The following is an 18,874-nucleotide window of genomic DNA, read 5'->3' as shown; positions in this document are numbered from 1 at the left end:
AAACCTCCACTAAGGGGAAAAGTACCTTCCCATCCATCCTATCTATCCCTTCCTAATTTTATGGACCTCAATCAACAGCCCCCTTAACCTCCTCTGCTCCAAGGAAAACAACCCCAGCCCAACCAGTCTCTCTTCATAGCTGAAACTTTCCAGCCCAGGCAACATCCTGGTGAATCTCCTCTGCAACCTCTCTAGTGCAATCACTTCCTTTCTATAGTGAGGTGACCAGAACTGCACACAGTGCTCCAACGGTGGCCTAACCAGCATTTTATTCAGCTGCAACATAACCTCCCTGCTCTTATAGTCTATGCCTTGGATAATAAAGGCAAGTATCCCATATATTATATTACTTGGTTTAAGTAATATATGTCGTTGCTAACTGTAGACGATGTTGAAGAACACTCGAGTCTTCAAAGTAAACTGAAAGAATTTGTTAAGTAATGACAAAACTAATAAATGAGTTTGACACTTTACTGATCTAACTCTAGCAACAAGGTAAGAATTACTAACTGTACAAACTGTATCTAAGCTACGTGATGGCTGGACTGAGATCTCTCTGCTACATTGATGTTCTTCCTGTAACTCCTGCTGGAAGTGAGCGAGAGAGCTTCTGGGAGCTCCGGTTATATAGTGGGTCGTGTAATGCCCTCTAGTGGTTATGCCACAGCTGGGTGTTGTGATTAACCCCTTAGTTACATGTCTGTCTACATATCATTACACCATATACCTTCTTAACCATCTTATCTACCTGTCCCCCTATCTTTGGAAATCTATGGACATGCACTCCAATGTCCCTCTAGTCTTCTGTACATCTGTGCATCTTACCATTCATTGTATATTCCCTTCCTTTGTTAGTCATCCCAAAATGCATGACCTCACACTCTTCTGGGTTAAATTCCATTCTCCACTGCTCTCCCGTCTAAATCGTCCTGGAATCTGAGGCTTTCCTTCTAACTATTAACCACACCACCAATATTTGTGTCATCTGCAAACTTACTGATCACACATACATTAACGTCCAGATCATTAATGGACACTGCAAACTGCAAGGGACCCAGTAACGATCTCTGCGGAACATCACTTGACATGGGCTTCCAATCACCAAATTTTTATTTTCAAAAAAAATATTTTTATTCTCCATTTTCACATTTTTTTCAAGATTTACACCCCACCAACAAACAGTAAACGGTAATGAATACAATGTCAATCCCCTTATCAACAACAACGATCCCATCCACCCACCAACCCCCAAACAACGGCCCGCATAACAATATAAGCCTCGAATAAAACAAAACCTCCCAAGGAGAAGAAAAGAAAAAGGAATCAGGAATCGCCTATGGTCACCATTGACATATATAGTCCACCCCCCCCCCTAATATTCAACGCGATCCAATCCCCGAAAGAGTACCGTGAATGACACCCATGAATTGTAGACCCCCCCCCCCCACCACACACAAATTCCTCCCCTCCACTTCTTCTTGTAAACTCCTCCCCCCAACCTCGGTTCCTTCCCCCAACTTTCCACCCCGGCTAGACTCACCGAAACCTGTTCTACCAGGCTCCAATGGCCGCAGCCCCTCCCCTCACCTCACTCCCGTTCACTGGCCAACTTAAACCGGCCAGCGTGGAGGCCCCCGCCCGGGTCTCCTTCCCCCTTGCCTGGTCCCAGGAAAAACCAAGAAATCCCCTTTAGCACACAACCCCAGCATACCCACCCAAGCCCTAAAGAACCAGAAATCCCCTTCAGCACACAACCCCAGCATACCCCCCCCAAGCCCCAAAGAACCATCATTGCAAATGAAAGTCCCAACTCCTCCCTTGTCCAAATATACAGCCGTCGACTCATTTAGTACATACACCAACACGCAGTGAAAAAATAAAGCTACATGAGGCTACATCGGTACACGACCCGCTCTCAGTCCCATTTCTCAATTCTGCCACAGTCCTTCTGCCTTCGCAAACCCCTCCGCCGCTTCCGCCGTCCCAAAATAAAAGTCCTTGGACTTGTAGGTCACCCTCAACTTAGCTGGATATACTAGGCCGCTGTGCACCTTGCTGATGTACAGTGCCTTCTTCACCCGGCTGAAGGCCGCCCGCCTCCTCGCCAGCTCCACCTTCCAATCACAAAATTAACCGTTGACAATCATCCTCTGCTTCCTTCCACTGAGCCAATTTTGGATCCAATTTGCCAAATTACCTTTTAGCCCATGGGCTCTTACCTTCTTGACCGTTCTCCCACGCAAGACATTGTCGAAGCCTTATTGAAGTCCATGTAGACTATATCAACTACTCTACCCTCATCTCCACACCTAGTACACCGACATCGAGAAGCCAGTGGCAGCCTCCCTCCACTCACGGGAATGGCCAGCCCGACCTCGAAAAATTCAATCAAATTTGTAAGACACTCTTAGTTTAGGTGGGGGAGGGGCTGCGGCCAGCGGAGCCTGGTAGAACAGGTTTCGGTGAGTCTAGCCGGGGTGGAAAGTTGGGGGAAGGAACCGAGGTTGGGGGAGGAGTTTACAAGAAGAAGTGGAGGGGAGGAATTTGTGGGGGGTGGGGGTGGGGGTGGGGGGGTCTACAATTCATGGGTGTTATTCACGCTTAGAAATTAGCATTTTCTTTTGGTAAAGCCACGCTGATTATCCTTGATTAATCCTTGCCTCCCCAAATGGAGATTAATTCTGTCCCTCAGATTTTTTCCTGTAGTTTCCCTACCACTGAAGTTAGGCTCACTGGCCTATAATTTCCTGGCTACTTTGGGGGCCTAGAGTACTTATCTAGTTTTAAGCCCGCTAAAACCATTAATAGCTCCTCCCTATGGACGTTAATTTTTTCGAGCATCACCGTCCCCCGTCCCTGATTTCTACATCGGCCTTCTCCATCGTGAACACAGATGCAATGCACTCGTGTAAAACCTCATCTACATCTTCCGACTCCTCACCGGGTGCCCGTGGATCAGGAGTGGGCGGCACGGTAGCACAATGGTTAGCACTGTTGCTTCACAGCGCCAGGGACCCGGGTTCGATTCCCAGCTTGGATGACTGTCTGTGTGGAGTCTGCACGTTCTTCCTGTGTCTGCGTGGGTTTCCACAGTCCAAAGATGCGCATATTAGGTGAATTGGTCATGCTAAATTGCCACGTAGTATCCAAAAGTTAGGTGGGGTTGCTGGGTTACGGGGATAGGGTGGAGGTGTGGGCTTAGGTGGGGTGCGCTTTCAGGGGCCGGTGTAGACTCGATGGGCCGATTGGCCTCCTTCTACACTGTAAATTCTGTGATCTAATGATCTGTGAGTGTGGGGCTAAAGTGCAAACAGAACTATAGAAAAAGATTTTTCAAGAAATTTAAAACATTTAACATCGACATGGTCCACAGAATCCTCAAAAAAGGCAGGCATCTTGGGAGTCCATGAACCAACGCAGTTTACAGTTGTCTGGGACTGCTGCGTGCAACACCCCCCACCTCAGCTCCCTGAGATTCCTGTGCGGCCAATCCCTACCCATTCATCTCACTGTTTAAAATTTCAATAGACCATATCACTTCCTACTCACTGATCTTCTGTAGAAGATAGTGTGTTCAACCCTTTCCCCTTTCACTCCCAGTATATAAAACTCCAATGGACGAAGTCACATTTTGTAGAATGGAAGGTTTAAGCATTACAGTTACTAATCTCTGAGTCAGGCCAAAATGGATTCATACACCTCCGACTTTATTTTCAGTTACCCATGGGGGTTGCGGGGGTTGGGTGGGTGGGAGGTGAATGGCGGAATGAGGTCGCACTTTCAAAATTAGCATTTTCCGATGGCATGTCAATCTTGTGATGCCTCTAGCACGAGCTGCTGTTTTCAAAGTGAGGGCTTTGGACGGGGCTCTAGGATTCTGCTTGTCTCCAATTAACTGATTGTTGAGCTCCTTGAAGAGCTCGTAATTGGACTGCGGAGGGCCAGAAGGTGATTTTCCGTCGAGTGCGTGTTAGTGCACAGCTGTTGGGTGCAATGCGGGGAGCTATTCAAGTCATGTTTATGCTGAGGAAAGGTTTATGGCAAAAGGGTTATAATGTCCGATTGGGTGTACTGTCCTCTCATTGACCATTTTGCTATTTCGATGGCACAGTGAGGCTACTGGTCTACTGATCTGCTGCCTCGTCTGTTCTACAGGACAACAACAATCTAATCCATGGCAGCCATCAGCCTTTGAGGTCACCCAGGGTCCAATTAGGGCATTTATATTAGATGTGGCACAGTGTTGGCACCCAGGAATATCCCAGGCCTGACCCAGGTTGAACATCAGAGATCTGAGTTCAGTAACCAGGTTGACACTGATTTTGAGCATTATTCGAAGAATAGGGCTGCTCCCCAGATTTCCTGACCAAAATTTCCGTTTGTGGGAGCTGGCTGTACACAAATTATTTCCCAATATTATAGCAAAGATTAAAACTCAATCATCCACTGGTCATACCACATACTCTGTCCAGTGGAACTAAGAAATATTCCCATTTCCAGTGATATTGAGATGAGGCCCTATTCTGACACAAGCCCTTGGAGGAACTATTGGATTTCCCAACCCCCCGATCATTCAGGTTAGCCGATTCTGAATATTACTGGAATGAAGCCTGATCATTTATTCAGACTTCTGAAAAACTTTACTGGCCTGGGAAGCACCAGAAATGAAAATTGTCTCGTAGTCGTTTGTTTATCAGCTTGGGATCAGCAAAAGTGCACAGTGACACAGAGGGACAGATTTCACCCATGCAGACAATTCTGAGTCAAAAAAGCAGAGCAGGTTAATTGGCTGATTAGGTAAGAAGATTAGAATGCTGGTCTCAATGACAGCTCAGTTTGAAGTGTTGTTTTAGCTGCACTTGTCCAGGTGGGTGGTGAATATTCCATCATGTTCCTGACCTGAACCTCGGGGAGAGTCTATGATCCTCATAAACAGCACTGAGCCAATGACGGGCAGTGGAGGCAAGCGACTAACAGGCAATAAATTCTGCAGACTGCGAATGGGCGACGCTCACTCTCATGTGCTATATCCTGATTAATACTCTTGGCAATGGGTGCGTTATATTGTAAAATCCACTCCACAAGAGACGGCTGCACACTTCACAAATCTAATTTGAGCCAATGTAGCAGCTGGAATATTACAATTGACTTCAGCGGCCCAAGGCTAGGAAAGGAGGAATAAATCCTGTGTACGATCATAATCTCCTAACCGACCCTCCCCGGCGAGAAAGCATAAAACTGCTCCCTCTGTTTTGTGATGAGATTAAATTGCTAGAATAAGTAATTAAATGGTCTGTAGCACAAAGGGAAACAATTTGCCTTTGTTTGTCTGGAGCTTTGAGCAGTCCTTGATTCAAGATCTTCATCATTATTTGACAAACTAGTTAAACGTTTATGAGGATTAAGCTGCAGTGATGTTTTGTCAGGCAAATCGAGATTAGATTTTAAAAGATCCCACTGCATTACAGTCTATGATCCTGGTCTGATTAAACAAATTAGTCTTCAGGGGAAGCAGCTCCCATGATGTCTAGGTTAGTACATGCACTGCACAGTGTGTAAATGACTCACACGCATAGGAAAGGGCCAGATTTCAGTCTGTGGTCCGCACTGAGGGTGAATTTTGCTAGTGTAGCGTTAAGGACATTTATATATTGACACATGTTTGACTTGGATTGTGGGAGAATGCCAACCAAGTATCAGGGGCGCGATTCTCCGACCCCCCCCACCGGGACGGAGAATCGCTGGGGCTGGCGTGAATCCCGCCCCCGCTGTGTCCCGAATTCTCCGCCACCAGAGATTCGGCTGGGGCGGGAATCGCGCCACGGCGGTCGGCGGAAATCACGCCGGTCGGCGGGCTCACCCCTGGCGATTCTCTGGTCCGCGATGGGCCGAAGTCCCGCCGCTGTCAACCCACGCCAGCCGGTGTGGATTGAACCAACTTTCGAACGGCGGGACAAGGCGGCGCAGGCGGGCTCCGGGGTCCTGGGGGGGGGGGCGCGGGGCGATCTGGCCCCGGGGGGTGCCCCACGGTGGCCTGGCCCACGATCGGGGCCCACCGATCCACGGGCGGGCCTGTGCCGTGGGGGGCACTCTTCTCCTTCCGCCTTCGCCATGGTCTTCACTATGGCGGAGGCGGAAGAGACCCCCTCCACAGCACGTGCGCGGGGATGCCGTGAGCGGCCGCTGACGCTCCCGCACATGCGTTGCACGGCAAAATCATTTCCGCGCCAGCTGGTGGGGTGCCAAAGGCCTTTCCTGCCCGCCGGCGGGGCGGAAATCACTCCGGCGCGGGCCTAGCCCCTCAAGGTGAGGGCTCGGCCCCTCAAGATGCGGAAAATTCCGCACCTTTGGGGCGGCGCGATGCCGGACTGATTCGCGCTGTTTTTGGCGCCGGTCGGCGGACATCGCACCGATTGCGGAGAATCCCGCCCCAGTTCCCTGCATTTGAAAAGAAACAATCGGATTTCAGGCACACAGTGGGGTTGTTACTTCACACTGTGTTGGGACAAGGCAACCCCCAGTGATTTTATTTGAATTGGCCAATTTGTGGCCAGAGTGTGCTCTCACTGTCCTGATCCTGTTCTCGAACTTGAAGGGTCAGCCGGAGACCCTCCAGCGTAGAAGGAGCTGCACCCTGGCGATACAGGTGAGAAAGAGAGCACTTTTCCACCTTGAGGTGCCATCTCAGCCATTTTAACAAATCAACGGGCAGCACGGTAGCACTGTGGATAGCACAATTGCTTTACAGCTCCAGGGTCCTAGGTTCGATTCCGGCTTGGGTCACTGTCTGTGCGGAGTCTGCACATCCTCTCCGTGTGTGCGTGAGTTTCCTCCGGATGCTCCGGTTTCCTCCCACAGTCCAAAGATGTGCAGGTTAGGTGGATTGGCCATGATAAATTGCCCTTAGTGTCCAAAATTGCCCTTAGTGTTGGGTGGGGTTACTGGGTTGTGGGGATAGGGTGGAGGTGTTGACCTTGGGTAGGGTGCTCTTTCCAAGAGCCGGTGCAGACTCGATGGGCCGAATGGCCTCCTTCTGCACTGTAAATTCTATGATAACTGACGTGTGGCCACTCTCCAGATTTCCCCATCCTACCCGTGATGATGTCCACTGCTGGTGGGACAGGAAAATCCCCACCATCATCTCTGCTGAAAGACAGCACCCCCGACTGTGCTGCACTCCCCCTCAATATGGCACGAGATTGCCATCCTCGATTTTTGTGCTTGAATCTCTGGAGAGGGACTTGAACCCACAACCTTCTGTCTGAGAGGCAAGACTGAACCAAGGCCAGCACCATTTTAACACCTATGCGATAGATTGTAACTATCCCTGCTGGGCCGAAGTTGGGTCACTGTTATAATATGGAGAAATGCAGCAGTCAATTTGGACACAGGAAGTTCCTAACAAAAGCTTTGTGATAACTGGCCTAATAATGGGAGGGGGAAAATTGATCTCTGTCTTGTCCATTTTTTGGGGCATACAAGTCACATTGAGATGTGTGTGTGTGTGTGTGTGTGTGTGTGGTGGGGGAGGTTGTGAACAATTTCTGGAATGATGGAGTAGTAGGTTTACTTTCATTCATCTGGAGTCAGGGAAAGAAAATCCTTTCAGGCTCCACAATGGTATCGCCAGTGGCTGGCCTGCTTCAGATTACATGCCCCATAGCTCAGGGCTTACCAGCTGGCTAGCTTGACGTAGCAACAAACTTATTTTCCTGGGACCCCGATTGGCGAGGTGCATCAGGACATTTGACTGTCGTCTGAATTTGCCAGTTTTATACAGATGAGGCCTGAGGCCCAATTTCCAGTCAGCTTCAGTCTGGTGTCTTGTGATGTTCAATACCTTCACGCCAAGTAGTGATGCTCCAATTTCTCAGCCAGTCTGCTTTACGATGTTGGTTGGGGGATAAGTATTGACTTTGAGATCTTTCACATTCACCCCAGGACAGCTTTGGGGCCTTGGTTTACACTCACCAACGCCCATGGCCACAATCTCCCAGACATGAAAAAAACGTTCCCGTTTTGATAACGTATTTCACATCTGGTACTTTTTGAAGAGTTGTCAGGGAATTCGGCAGCCAATTTGAGGACAGCAAGCTCCCACAAATGTGCGAGTGATGATGGCCAAATAATCCGTTTCTTTGTGATGTCGATTGGGGATAAATATTGGCTAGGACACCAAGGATCGCTCTCCTGCTCTTCAAAAGTTTCTTTATATATCCATGTGAGAGGGCAGACAGGGTCTCGGTTTAACATATCACCTAAAAGATGGCACCTCTGACAGTGCGGCACTCCCTCCGTGCTGTACTGGAGTTGCATCCTGAATTTTCTGCTCGATTCTCTGGAATGGGACTTGACCCCACAATTTTCTGACTCCGAGGCAAGAATTCCCACTGAATCAATGCTTGCAGCATTTTAAACAGAGGGCACACACCCATGTTATTGGATTAACCTCATCTTATATACGCTGGGCGGTATTGTGTGATCCTGAGGCTAAGTGTTGATGCCGTCGGAATCACTGTTGCGTTTCTCGACGGCGTCCACACGGCCTCAGGATCAGCAATTCTGGCCCCTACAGGGGGCCAGCACGGCACTGGAGCGACCCACACCGCTCCAGCTGGTGATCCTGGCGTGAACTGGGTGCAGCGGGGTCCGCGCATGCGCAGTGGCACAGTTTTAAGGATGTTAACCCAGAGAGCTGGTTTTAGTAATGTTACACCAGGTAACTGGTTACCATGATCTTAACTGCGAGAGCTGGTTTTAGTGATGTTAACCCATTGCTACAAACCCAGCTCATGTTATTGCTGCACAAGTCATATCCCAGAATGGAACCGGCTTGATAGATCCTAATTAGAATTTTGTTGAAACCGTGGAGGAAAGTTACTGAACAGATTGACAGGAGTCTGCTGATGAACTTTTAACATAAGAATAAAACATTTTTTAAATAAAGAAAAATGAAGTATATTACACTGGACAAAAAGGCTGGAAATATTTTGATACAAACAATAGTAATGGGGAGGGAGTGGTGTACTGGTATTGTCATTGGACTAGTAATCCAGAGATCCAGGGTAATGCACTGGGTGATCCGGGTCGGAATCCTGCAAAGGCAGATGGGGAATTTTGAATACAACAAAAATCTGAAATTAAAAGTCCAATGATGACCATTGTTGGTGGCCGAAAAATCCCATCTGGTTCACTAATGTTCCTTAAGTAAGGAAATCTGTCATCTTTACCTGGTCTGGCTTTTTATGTCACTCCAGATCCATAGCAATGCCCTCAGGAATGAGCAATAAATGCTGGACCAACAAGTGACGCACACATCCAATGAAATTAAAGTAACTCAATTTAGACTGCTGTTTCACCCGAGCTTTACTGTCACAGATACACACAAATTTGTAAAAGATAACTATTTCTAAAATTTAGGGAGCTGGTTTTACTGATGTTAATCCAGGGAGTCGGTTTCAGTGATGTTAATCCAGGGAGTCGGTATCAGTGATGTTATTCCAGGGAGTCGGTTTCAGTGATGTTAATCCAGGGAGTCGGTTTCAGTGATGTTAATCCAGGGAGTCGGTTTCACTGGTGTTAATCCAGGGAGTCGGTTTCAGTGATGTTAATCCAGGGAGTTGGTTTCAGTGATGTTATTCCAGGGAGTCGGTTTCAGTGATGTTAATCCAGGGAGTCGGTATCAGTGATGTTAATCCAGGGAGTCGGTTTCACTGATGTTAATCCAGGGAGTCGGTTTCACTGATGTTAATCCAGGGAGTTGGTTTCAGTGATGTTTATCCAGGGAGTTGGTTTCAGTGATGTTAATCCAGGGAGTTGGTTTCAGTAATGTTAATCCAGGGAGTTGGTTTCAGTGATGTTAATCCAGGGAGTTGGTTTCAGTGATGTTAATCCAGGGAGTCGGTTTCAGTGATGTTAATCCAGGGAGTCGGTTTCAGTGATGTTAATACAGGGAGTTCGTTTCACTGAAGTTAATCCAGGGAGTCGATTTCAGTGATGTTATTCCAGGGAGTCGGTTTCAGTGATGTTATTCCAGGGAGTCGGTTTCAGTGATGTTAATCCAGGGAGTCGGTTTCAGTGATGTTAATCCAGGGAGTCGGTTTCACCGACGTTATTCCAAGGAGTCGGTTTCAGTGATGTTAATCCAGGGAGTCGGTTTCACTGATGTTAATCCAGGGAGTTGATTTCAGTGATGTTAATCCAGGGAGTTGGTTTCAGTGATGTTAATCCAGGGAGTCGGTTTCAGTGATGTTATTCCAGGGAGTTGGTTTCAGTGATGTTAATCCAGGGAGTCGGTTTCAGTGATGTTAATCCAGGGAGTTGGTTTCAGTGATGTTAATCCAGGGAGTCGGTTTCAGTGATGTTATTCCAGGGAGTCGGTTTCAGTGATGTTAATCCAGGGAGTTGGTTTCAGTGATGTTAATCCAGGGAGTTGGTTTCAGTGATGTTAATTCGGGGAGTCGGTTTCAGTGATGTTAATCCAGGGAGTCGGTTACAGTGATGTTAATTCAGGGAGTCGGTTCCTGTGATGTTAATTCAGGGAGTCGGTTTCAGTGATGTTAATCCAGGGAATCGGTTTCAGTGATGTTAATCCAGGGAGTTGGTTTCAGTGATGTTAATCCAGAGAGTTGGTTTCAGTGATGTTAATCCAGGGAGTTGGTTTCAGTGATGTTAATTCGGGGAGTCGGTTTCAGTGATGTTACTCCAGGGAGTCGGTTACAGTGATGTCAATCCAGGGAATCAGTTTCAGTGATGTTAATCCAGGGAGTCGGTTTCAGTGATGTTAATCCAGGGAATCGGTTTCAGTGATGTTAATCCAGGGAGTCATTTTCAGTGATGTTAATTAGGGTGTCGGTTTCAGTGATGTTAATCCAGGGAGTCGGTTTCAGTGATATTAATCCAGGGAGTTGGTTTCAGTGATGTTAATCCAGTGAATCGATTTCAGTGATGTTAATCCAGGGAATCGGTTTCAGTGATGTTAATCCAGGGAATCGGTTTCAGTGATGTTAATCCAGGGTGTTGGTTTCAGTGATGTTAATCCAGTGAATCAGTTTCAGTGATGTTAATCCAGGGAGTTGGTTTCAGTGATGTTAATCCAGGGAGTCGGTTTCAGTGATGTTAATCCAGGGAATCGGTTTCAGTGATGTTAATCCAGGGAATCGGTTTCAGTGATGTTAATCCAGGGTGTTGGTTTCAGTGATGTTAATCCAGGGTGTCGGTTTCAGTGATGTTAATCCAGGAAGTTGGTTTCAGTGATGTTAATCCAGGGAGTCGGTTTCAGTGATGTTAATCCAGGGAATCGGTTTCAGTGATGTTAATCCAGGGAATCGGTTTCAGTGATGTTAATCCAGGGTGTTGGTTTCCGTGATGTTAATTCAGGGAGTCGGTTCCTGTGATGTTAATTCAGAGAGTCGGTTTCAGTGATGTTAATCCAGGGAATCGGTTTCAGTGATGTTAATCCAGGGAGTTGGTTTCAGTGATGTTAATCCAGGGAGTTGGTTTCAGTGATGTTAATTCGGGGAGTCGGTTTCAGTGATGTTACTCCAGGGAGTCGGTTACAGTGATGTCAATCCAGGGAATCAGTTTCAGTGATGTTAATCCAGGGAGTCGGTTTCAGTGATGTTAATCCAGGGAATCGGTTTCAGTGATGTTAATCCAGGGAGTCATTTTCAGTGATGTTAATTAGGGTGTCGGTTTCAGTGATGTTGATCCAGAGAGTCGGTTTCAGTGATGTTAATCCAGGGAGTTGGTTTCAGTGATGTTAATCCAGTGAATCGGTTTCAGTGATGTTAATCCAGGGAGTTGGTTTCAGTGATGTTAATCCAGGGAGTCGGTTTCAGTGATGTTAATCCAGGGAATCGGTTTCAGTGATGTTAATCCAGGGAATCGGTTTCAGTGATGTTAATCCAGGGTGTTGGTTTCCGTGATGTTAATTCAGGGAGTCGGTTCCTGTGATGTTAATTCAGGGAGTCGGTTTCAGTGATGTTAATCCAGGGAACCGGTTTCAGTGATGTTAATCCAGGGAGTTGGTTTCAGTGATGTTAATCCAGGGAGTTGGTTTCAGTGATGTTAATTCGGGGAGTCGGTTTCAGTGATGTTACTCCAGGGAGTCGGTTACAGTGATGTCAATCCAGGGAATCAGTTTCAGTGATGTTAATCCAGGGAGTCGGTTTCAGTGATGTTAATCCAGGGAATTGGTTTCAGTGATGTTAATCCAGGGAGTCATTTTCAGTGATGTTAATTAGGGTGTCGGTTTCAGTGATGTTAATCCAGGGAGTCAGTTTCAGTGATGTTAATCCAGGGAGTTGGTTTCAGTGATGTTAATCCAGTGAATCGGTTTCAGTGATGTTAATCCAGGGAGTTGGTTTCAGTGATGTTAATCCAGGGAGTCGGTTTCAGTGATGTTAATCCAGGGAGTCGGTTCCAGTGATGTTAATTCAGGGAGTCGGTTTCAGTGATGTTAATCCAGGGAGTCGGTTTCAGTGATGTTAATCCAGGGAATCGGTTTCAGTGATGTTAATCCAGGGTGTCGGTTTCCGTGATGTTAATTCAGGGAGTCGGTTCCTGTGATGTTAATTCAGGGAGTCGGTTTCAGTGATGTTAATCCAGGGAATCGGTTTCAGGGATGTTAATCCAGGGAGTTGGTTTCAGTGATGTTAGTCCAGGGAGTTGGTTTCAGTGATGTTAATTCGGGGAGTCGGTTTCAGTGATGATACTCCAGGGAGTCGGTTACAGTGATGTCAATCCAGGGAATCAGTTTCAGTGATGTTAATCCAGGGAGTCGGTTTCAGTGATGTTAATCCAGGGAGTCGGTTTCACTGATGTTAATCCAGGGAGTCGGATTCAGTGATGTTAATCCAGGGAATCGGTTTCAGTGATGTTAATCCAGGGAGTCATTTTCAGTGATGTTAATTAGGGTGTCGGTTTCAGTGATCTTAATCCAGGGAGTCGGTTTCAGTGATGTTAATCCAGGGAGTTGGTTTCTGCGATGTTAATCCAGGGAGTTGGTTTCAGTGATGTTAATCCAGGGAGTTGGTTTCAGTGATGTTAATTCAGGGAGTCGGTTTCAGTGATGTTAATCCAGGGATTCGGTTTCAGTGATGTTAATCCAGGGAATCGGTTTCAGTGATGTTAATCCAGGGTGTTGGTTTCAGTGATGTTAATCCAGGCTGTCGGTTTCAGTGATGTTAATCCAGGAAGTTGGTTTCAGTGATGTTAATCCGGGGAGTCGGTTTAAGTGATGTTTATCCAGGGAGTCGGTTTCGGTGCTGTTATTTCAAGGAGTCGGTTTCAGTGATGTTAATCCAGGGAGTCGGTTTCAGTGATGTTAATCCAGGGAGTCGGTTTCAGTGATGTTAATCCAGGGAATCGGTTTCAGTGATGTTAATCCAGGGAATCGGTTTCAGTGATGTTAATCCAGGGTGTCGGTTTCAGTGATGTTAATCCAGGGAATCGGTTTCAGTGATGTTAATCCAGGGAATCGGTTTCAGTGATGTTAATCCAGGGTGTCGGTTTCAGTGATGTTAATCCAGGGTGTCGGTTTCAGAGATGTTAATCCAGGAAGTTGGTTTCAGTGATGTTAATCCAGGGAATCGGTTTCAGTGATGTTAATCCAGGGTGTTGGTTTCAGTGATGTTAATCCAGGGTGTCGGTTTCAGTGATGTTAATCCAGGGAGTTGGTTTCAGTGATGTTTATCCAGGGAGTCGGTTTTGGTGATGTTATTTCAAGGAGTCGGTTTCAGTGATGTTAATCCACGGAGTCGGTTTCAGTGATGTTAATTCAGGGAGTCGGTTTCAGTGATGTTAATCCAGGGAATCGGTTTCAGTGATGTTAATCCAGGGTGTTGGTTTCAGTGATGTTAATCCAGGGTGTCGGTTTCAGTGATGTTAATCCAGGGAGTCGGTTTTGGTGATGTTATTTCAAGGAGTCGGTTTTAGTGATGTTAATCCACGGAGTCGGTTTCAGTGATGTTAATTCAGGGAGTCGGTTTCAGTGATGTTAATCCAGGGAATCGGTTTCAGTGATGTTAATCCTGGGAGTCGGTTTCCGTGATATTAATTCAGGGAGTAGGTTCCTGTGATGTTAATTCAGGGAGTCGGTTTCAGTGATGTTAATCCAGGGAATCGGTTTCAGTGATGTTAATCCACGGAGTTGGTTTCAGTGATGTTAATCCAGGGAGTTGGTTTCAGTGATGTTAATTCGGGGAGCCGGTTTCAGTGATGTTACTCCAGGGAGTTGGTTACAGTGATGTGAATCCAGGGAATCGGTTTCAGTGATGTTAATCCAGGGAGTCGGTTTCAGTGATGTTAATCCAGGGAGTCGGTTTCACTGATGTTAATCCAGGGAGTCGGTTTCAGTGATGTTAATCCAGGGAATCGGTTTCAGTGATGTTAATCCAGGGAGTCATTTTCAGTGATGTTAATTAGGGTGTCGGTTTCAGTGATGTTAATCCAGGGTGTCGGTTTCAGTGATGTTAATCCAGGGTGTTGGTTTCAGTGATGTTAATCCAGGGAGTCGGTTACAGTGAAGTTAATCCAGGGAGTCGGTTTCAGTGATGTTAATCCAGGGACTCGGTTTCACAGATGTTAATCCAGGGAGTCGGTTTCAGTGATGTTAATCCAGGTAGTCGGTTTCAGTGATGTTAATCCAGGGAGTCGGTTTCACTGATGTTAATCCAGTGAGTCGGTTTCAGTGATGGTAATACAGGGAATCGGTTTCAGTGATGTTAATCCAGGGAGTCGGTTTCAGTAATGTTAATTAGGGTGTCGGTTTCAGTGATGTTAATCCAGGGAGTCGGATTCAGTGATGTTAATCCAGGGCGTTGGTTTCAGTGATGTTAATCCAGGGACTCGGTTTCACAGATGTTAATCCAGGGAGTCGGTTTCACTGATTTTAATCCCGGGAGTCGGTTTAATTGATGTTAATCCAGGGTGTCGGTTGGACTGATGTTAATCGAGGGAATCGGTTTCAGTGATGTTAATCCAGGGAGTTGGTTTCCGTGATGTTAATCGAGGGAGTCGGTTTCAGTGATGTTAATCCAGGGAGTCGGTTTCAGTGATGTTAATCCAGGGAGTCGGTTTCACCGATGTTAATCCAGGGAGTCGGTTTCATAGATGTTAATCCAGGGAGTCGGTTTCACTGATGTTAATCCAGGGAGTCGGTTTCAGTGATGTTAATCCAGGGAGTCGGTTTCACCGATGTTAATCCAGGGAGTCGGTTTCACTGATGTTAATCCAGGGAGTCGGTTTCATTGAAGTTAATCCAGGGAAGCGATTTCAGTGATGTTAATCCAGGGAGTTGATTTCAGTGATGTTAATCCAGGGAGTCGGTTTCACTGATGTTAATCCAGGGAGTCGGTTTCAGTGATGTTAATTCAGGGAGTCGGTTTCAGTGATGTTAATCCAGGGAGTCGGTTTCAGTGATGTTAATCCAGGGAGTCGGTTTCAGTGATGTTAATCCAGGGAGTCCGTTTCACTGATGTTAATCCAGGGAGTTGATTTCAGTTATGTTAATCAAGGGAGTCGGTTTCACTGATGTTAATCCAGGGAGTCGGTTTCAGTGATGTTAATTCAGGGAGTCGGTTTCAGTGATGTTAATCCAGGGAGTCGGTTTCAGTGATGTTAATCCAGGGAGTCGGTTTCAGTGATGTTAATCCAGGGAGTCCGTTTCACTGATGTTAATCCAGGGAGTCGGTTTCAGTGATGTTAATCCAGGGATTCGGTTTCACTGATGTTAATCCAAGGTGTCGGTTTCAGTGATGTTAATCCAGGGAGTCGGTTTCATTGAAGTTAATCCAGGGAATCGGTTTCAGTGATGTTAATCCAGGGAGTTGATTTCAGCGATGTTAATCCAGGGAGTCGGTTTTGGTGATGTTTTCCAGGGAGTCAGTTTCGGTGATGTTATTTCAAGGAGTCGGTTTCAGTGATGTTAATCCACGGAGTCGGTTTCAGTGATGTTAATCCAGGGAGTCGGTTTCAGTGATGTTAATCCAGGGAATCGGTTTCAGTAATGTTAATTAGGGTGTCGGTTTCAGTGATGTTAATCCAGGGAGTCGGTTTCAGTGATGTTAACCCAGGGAGCTGGTTTCAGTGATGTTAATCCAGGGAGTCGGTTTCAGTGAAGTTAATCCAGGGAGTCGGTTTCACTGATGTTAATCCAGGGACTCGGTTTCACAGATGTTAATCCAGGGAGTCGGTTTCACTGATTTTAGTCCAGGGAGTCGGATTCACTGATGTTAATCCAGGGAGTCGGTTTCACTGATGTTAATCCAGGGAGTCGGTTTCATTGAAATTAATCCAGGGAATCGGTTTCAGTGATGTTAATCCAGGGAGTTGATTTCAGTGATGTTAATCAAGGGAGTCGGTTTCACTGATGTTAATCCAGGGAGTCGGTTTCAGTGATGTTAATTCAGGGAGTCGGTTTCAGTGATGTTAATCCAGGGAGTCGTTTTCAGTGATGTTAATGCAAGGAGTCCGTTTCACTGATGTTAATCCAGGGAGTCGGTTTCAGTGATGTTAATACAGGGAGTCGGTTTCACCGATGTTAATCCAGGGAGTCGGTTTCACTGATGTTAATCCAGGGAGTCGGTTTCATTGAAGTAAATCCAGGGAATCGGTTTCAGTGATGTTAATCCAGGGAGTTGATTTCAGCGATGTTAATCCAGGGAGTCGGTTTCTCTGATGTTAATCCAGGGAGTCGGTTTCAGTGATGTTAATTCAGGGAGTCGGTTTCAGTGATGTTAATCCAGGGAGTCGGTTTCAGTGATGTTAATCCAGGGAATCGGCTTCAATGACGTTAATCCAGGGAGTCGTTTTCAGTGATGTAAATCCAGGGAGTTGGTTTCAGTGATGTTAATCCAGTGTGTTGATTTCAATGATGTTAATCCAGGGAATCGGCTTCAATGACGTTAATCCAGGGAGTCGTTTTCAGTGATGTTAATCCAGGGAGTCGGTTTCACGTATGTTAAATCAGGGAGTCGGTTTCAGTGATGTTAATCCAGGAAGTTGGTTTCAGTGATGTTAATCCGGGGAGTCGGTTTAAGTGATGTTTATCCAGGGAGTCGGTTTCAGTGATGTTAATCCACGGAGTCGGTTTCAGTGATGTTAATCCAGGGAGTTGGTTTCAGTGATGTTAATCCAGGGAGTTGGTTTCAGTGATGTTAATCCAGGGAGTCGGTTTCAGTGATGTTAATGCAGGGAGTCGGTTTCAGTGATGTTAATCCAGGGAGTCGGTTTCAGTGATGTTAATCCAGGGAAACGGTTTCAGTGATGTTAATCCAGGGTGTTGGTTTCAGTGATGTTAATCCAGGGTGTCGGTTTCAGTGATATTAATCCAGGAAGTTGGTTTCAGTAATGTTAATGCGGGGAGTCGGTTTAAGGGATGTTTATCCAGCGAGTCGGTTTCGGTGATGTTATTTCAAGGAGTCGGTTTCAGTGATGTTAATCCACGGAGTCGGTTTCAGTGATGTTAATCCAGGGAGTCGGTTTCAGTGAAGTTAATCCAGGGAGTCGATTTCAGTGATGTTAATCAGGGAGTCGGTTTCAGTGATGTTAATCCAGCGAGTCGGTTTCACCGATGTTAATCCAGGGAGTCGGTTTCACAGATGTTAATCCAGGGAGTCGGTTTCACTGATGTTAATCCAGGGAGTCGGTTTCAGTGATGTTAATCCAGGGAGTCGGTTTCACCGATGTTAATCCAGGGAGTCGGTTTCACTGATGTTAATCCAGGGAGTCGGTTTCATTGAAGTTAATCCATGGAATCGGTTTCAGTGATGTTAATCCAGCGAGTTGATTTCAGTGATGTTAATCAAGGGAGTCGGTTTCACTGATGTTAATCCAGGGAGTCGGTTTCAGTGATGTTAATTCAGGGAGTCGGTTTCAGTGATGTTAATCCAGGAAGTCGGTTTCAGTGATGTTAATCCAGGGAGTCCGTTTCACTGATGTCAATCCAGGGAGTCGGTTTCAGTGATGTTAATCCAGGGAGTCGGTTTCACCGATGTTAATCCAGGGAGTCGGTTTCACTGATGTTAATCCAGGGAGTCGGTTTCATTGAAGTTAATCCAGGAAATCGGTTTCAGTGATGTTAATCCAGGGAGTTGATTTCAGCGATGTTAATCCAGGGAGTCGGTTTCACTGATGTTAATCCAGGGAGTCGGTTCAGTGATGTTAATCCAGGAAGTTGGTTTCAGTAATGTTAATCCGGGGAGTCGGTTTAAGTGATGTTTATCCAGGGAGTCCGTTTCGGTGATGTTATTTCAAGGAGTCGGTTTCAGTGATGTTAATCCACGGAGTCGGTTTCAGTGATGTTAATCCAGGGACTCGGTTTCAGTGATGTTAATCCAGGGAGTCGGTTTCAGTGATGTTAATTCGGGGAGTCGGTTTCAGTGATGTTCCGCCAGGGAGTCGGTTACAGTGATGTCAATCCAGGGAATCGGTTTCAGTGATGTTAATCCAGGGAGTCGGTTTCAGTGATGTTAATCCAGGGAGTCGGTTTCACTGATGTTAATCCAGGGAGTCGGTTTCAGTGATGTTAATCCAGGGAATCGGTTTCAGTGATGTTAATCCAGGGAGTGGGTTTCAGTGATGTTAATTAGCGAGTGGGTTTCAGTGATGTTAATCCAGGGTGTCGGTTTCAGTGATGTTAATCCAAGGTGTCGGTTGGACTGATGTTAATCCAGGGAGTCGGTTTCACTGATGTTAATCCAGGGAGTCGGTTTCAGTGATGTTAATCCAGGGAGTCGGTTTCACCGGTGTTAATCCAGGGAGTCGGTTTCACTGATGTTAATCCAGGGAGTCGGTGTCATTGAAGTTAATCCAGGGAATCGGTTTCAGTAATGTTAATCCAGGGAGTTGATTTCAGTGATGTTTGCCAGGG

General features: G+C 46.4%; 1 protein-coding gene across 2 annotated transcripts in view; it reads left to right on the top strand.

The window, feature by feature from the left end:
- The window catches only part of hpse2 (heparanase 2), a 378,585-nt gene that overhangs the window by 57,799 nt on the left and 301,912 nt on the right, over positions 1 to 18,874 (top strand). The gene's annotated exons all lie outside the window — the stretch shown is intronic.

Source organism: Scyliorhinus torazame, chromosome 16 (genome assembly GCF_047496885.1).
Source record: "Scyliorhinus torazame isolate Kashiwa2021f chromosome 16, sScyTor2.1, whole genome shotgun sequence".
In the NCBI taxonomy this organism is placed as follows: domain Eukaryota; kingdom Metazoa; phylum Chordata; class Chondrichthyes; order Carcharhiniformes; family Scyliorhinidae; genus Scyliorhinus; species Scyliorhinus torazame.
This window is presented reverse-complemented; position numbering and strand designations above follow the sequence as displayed.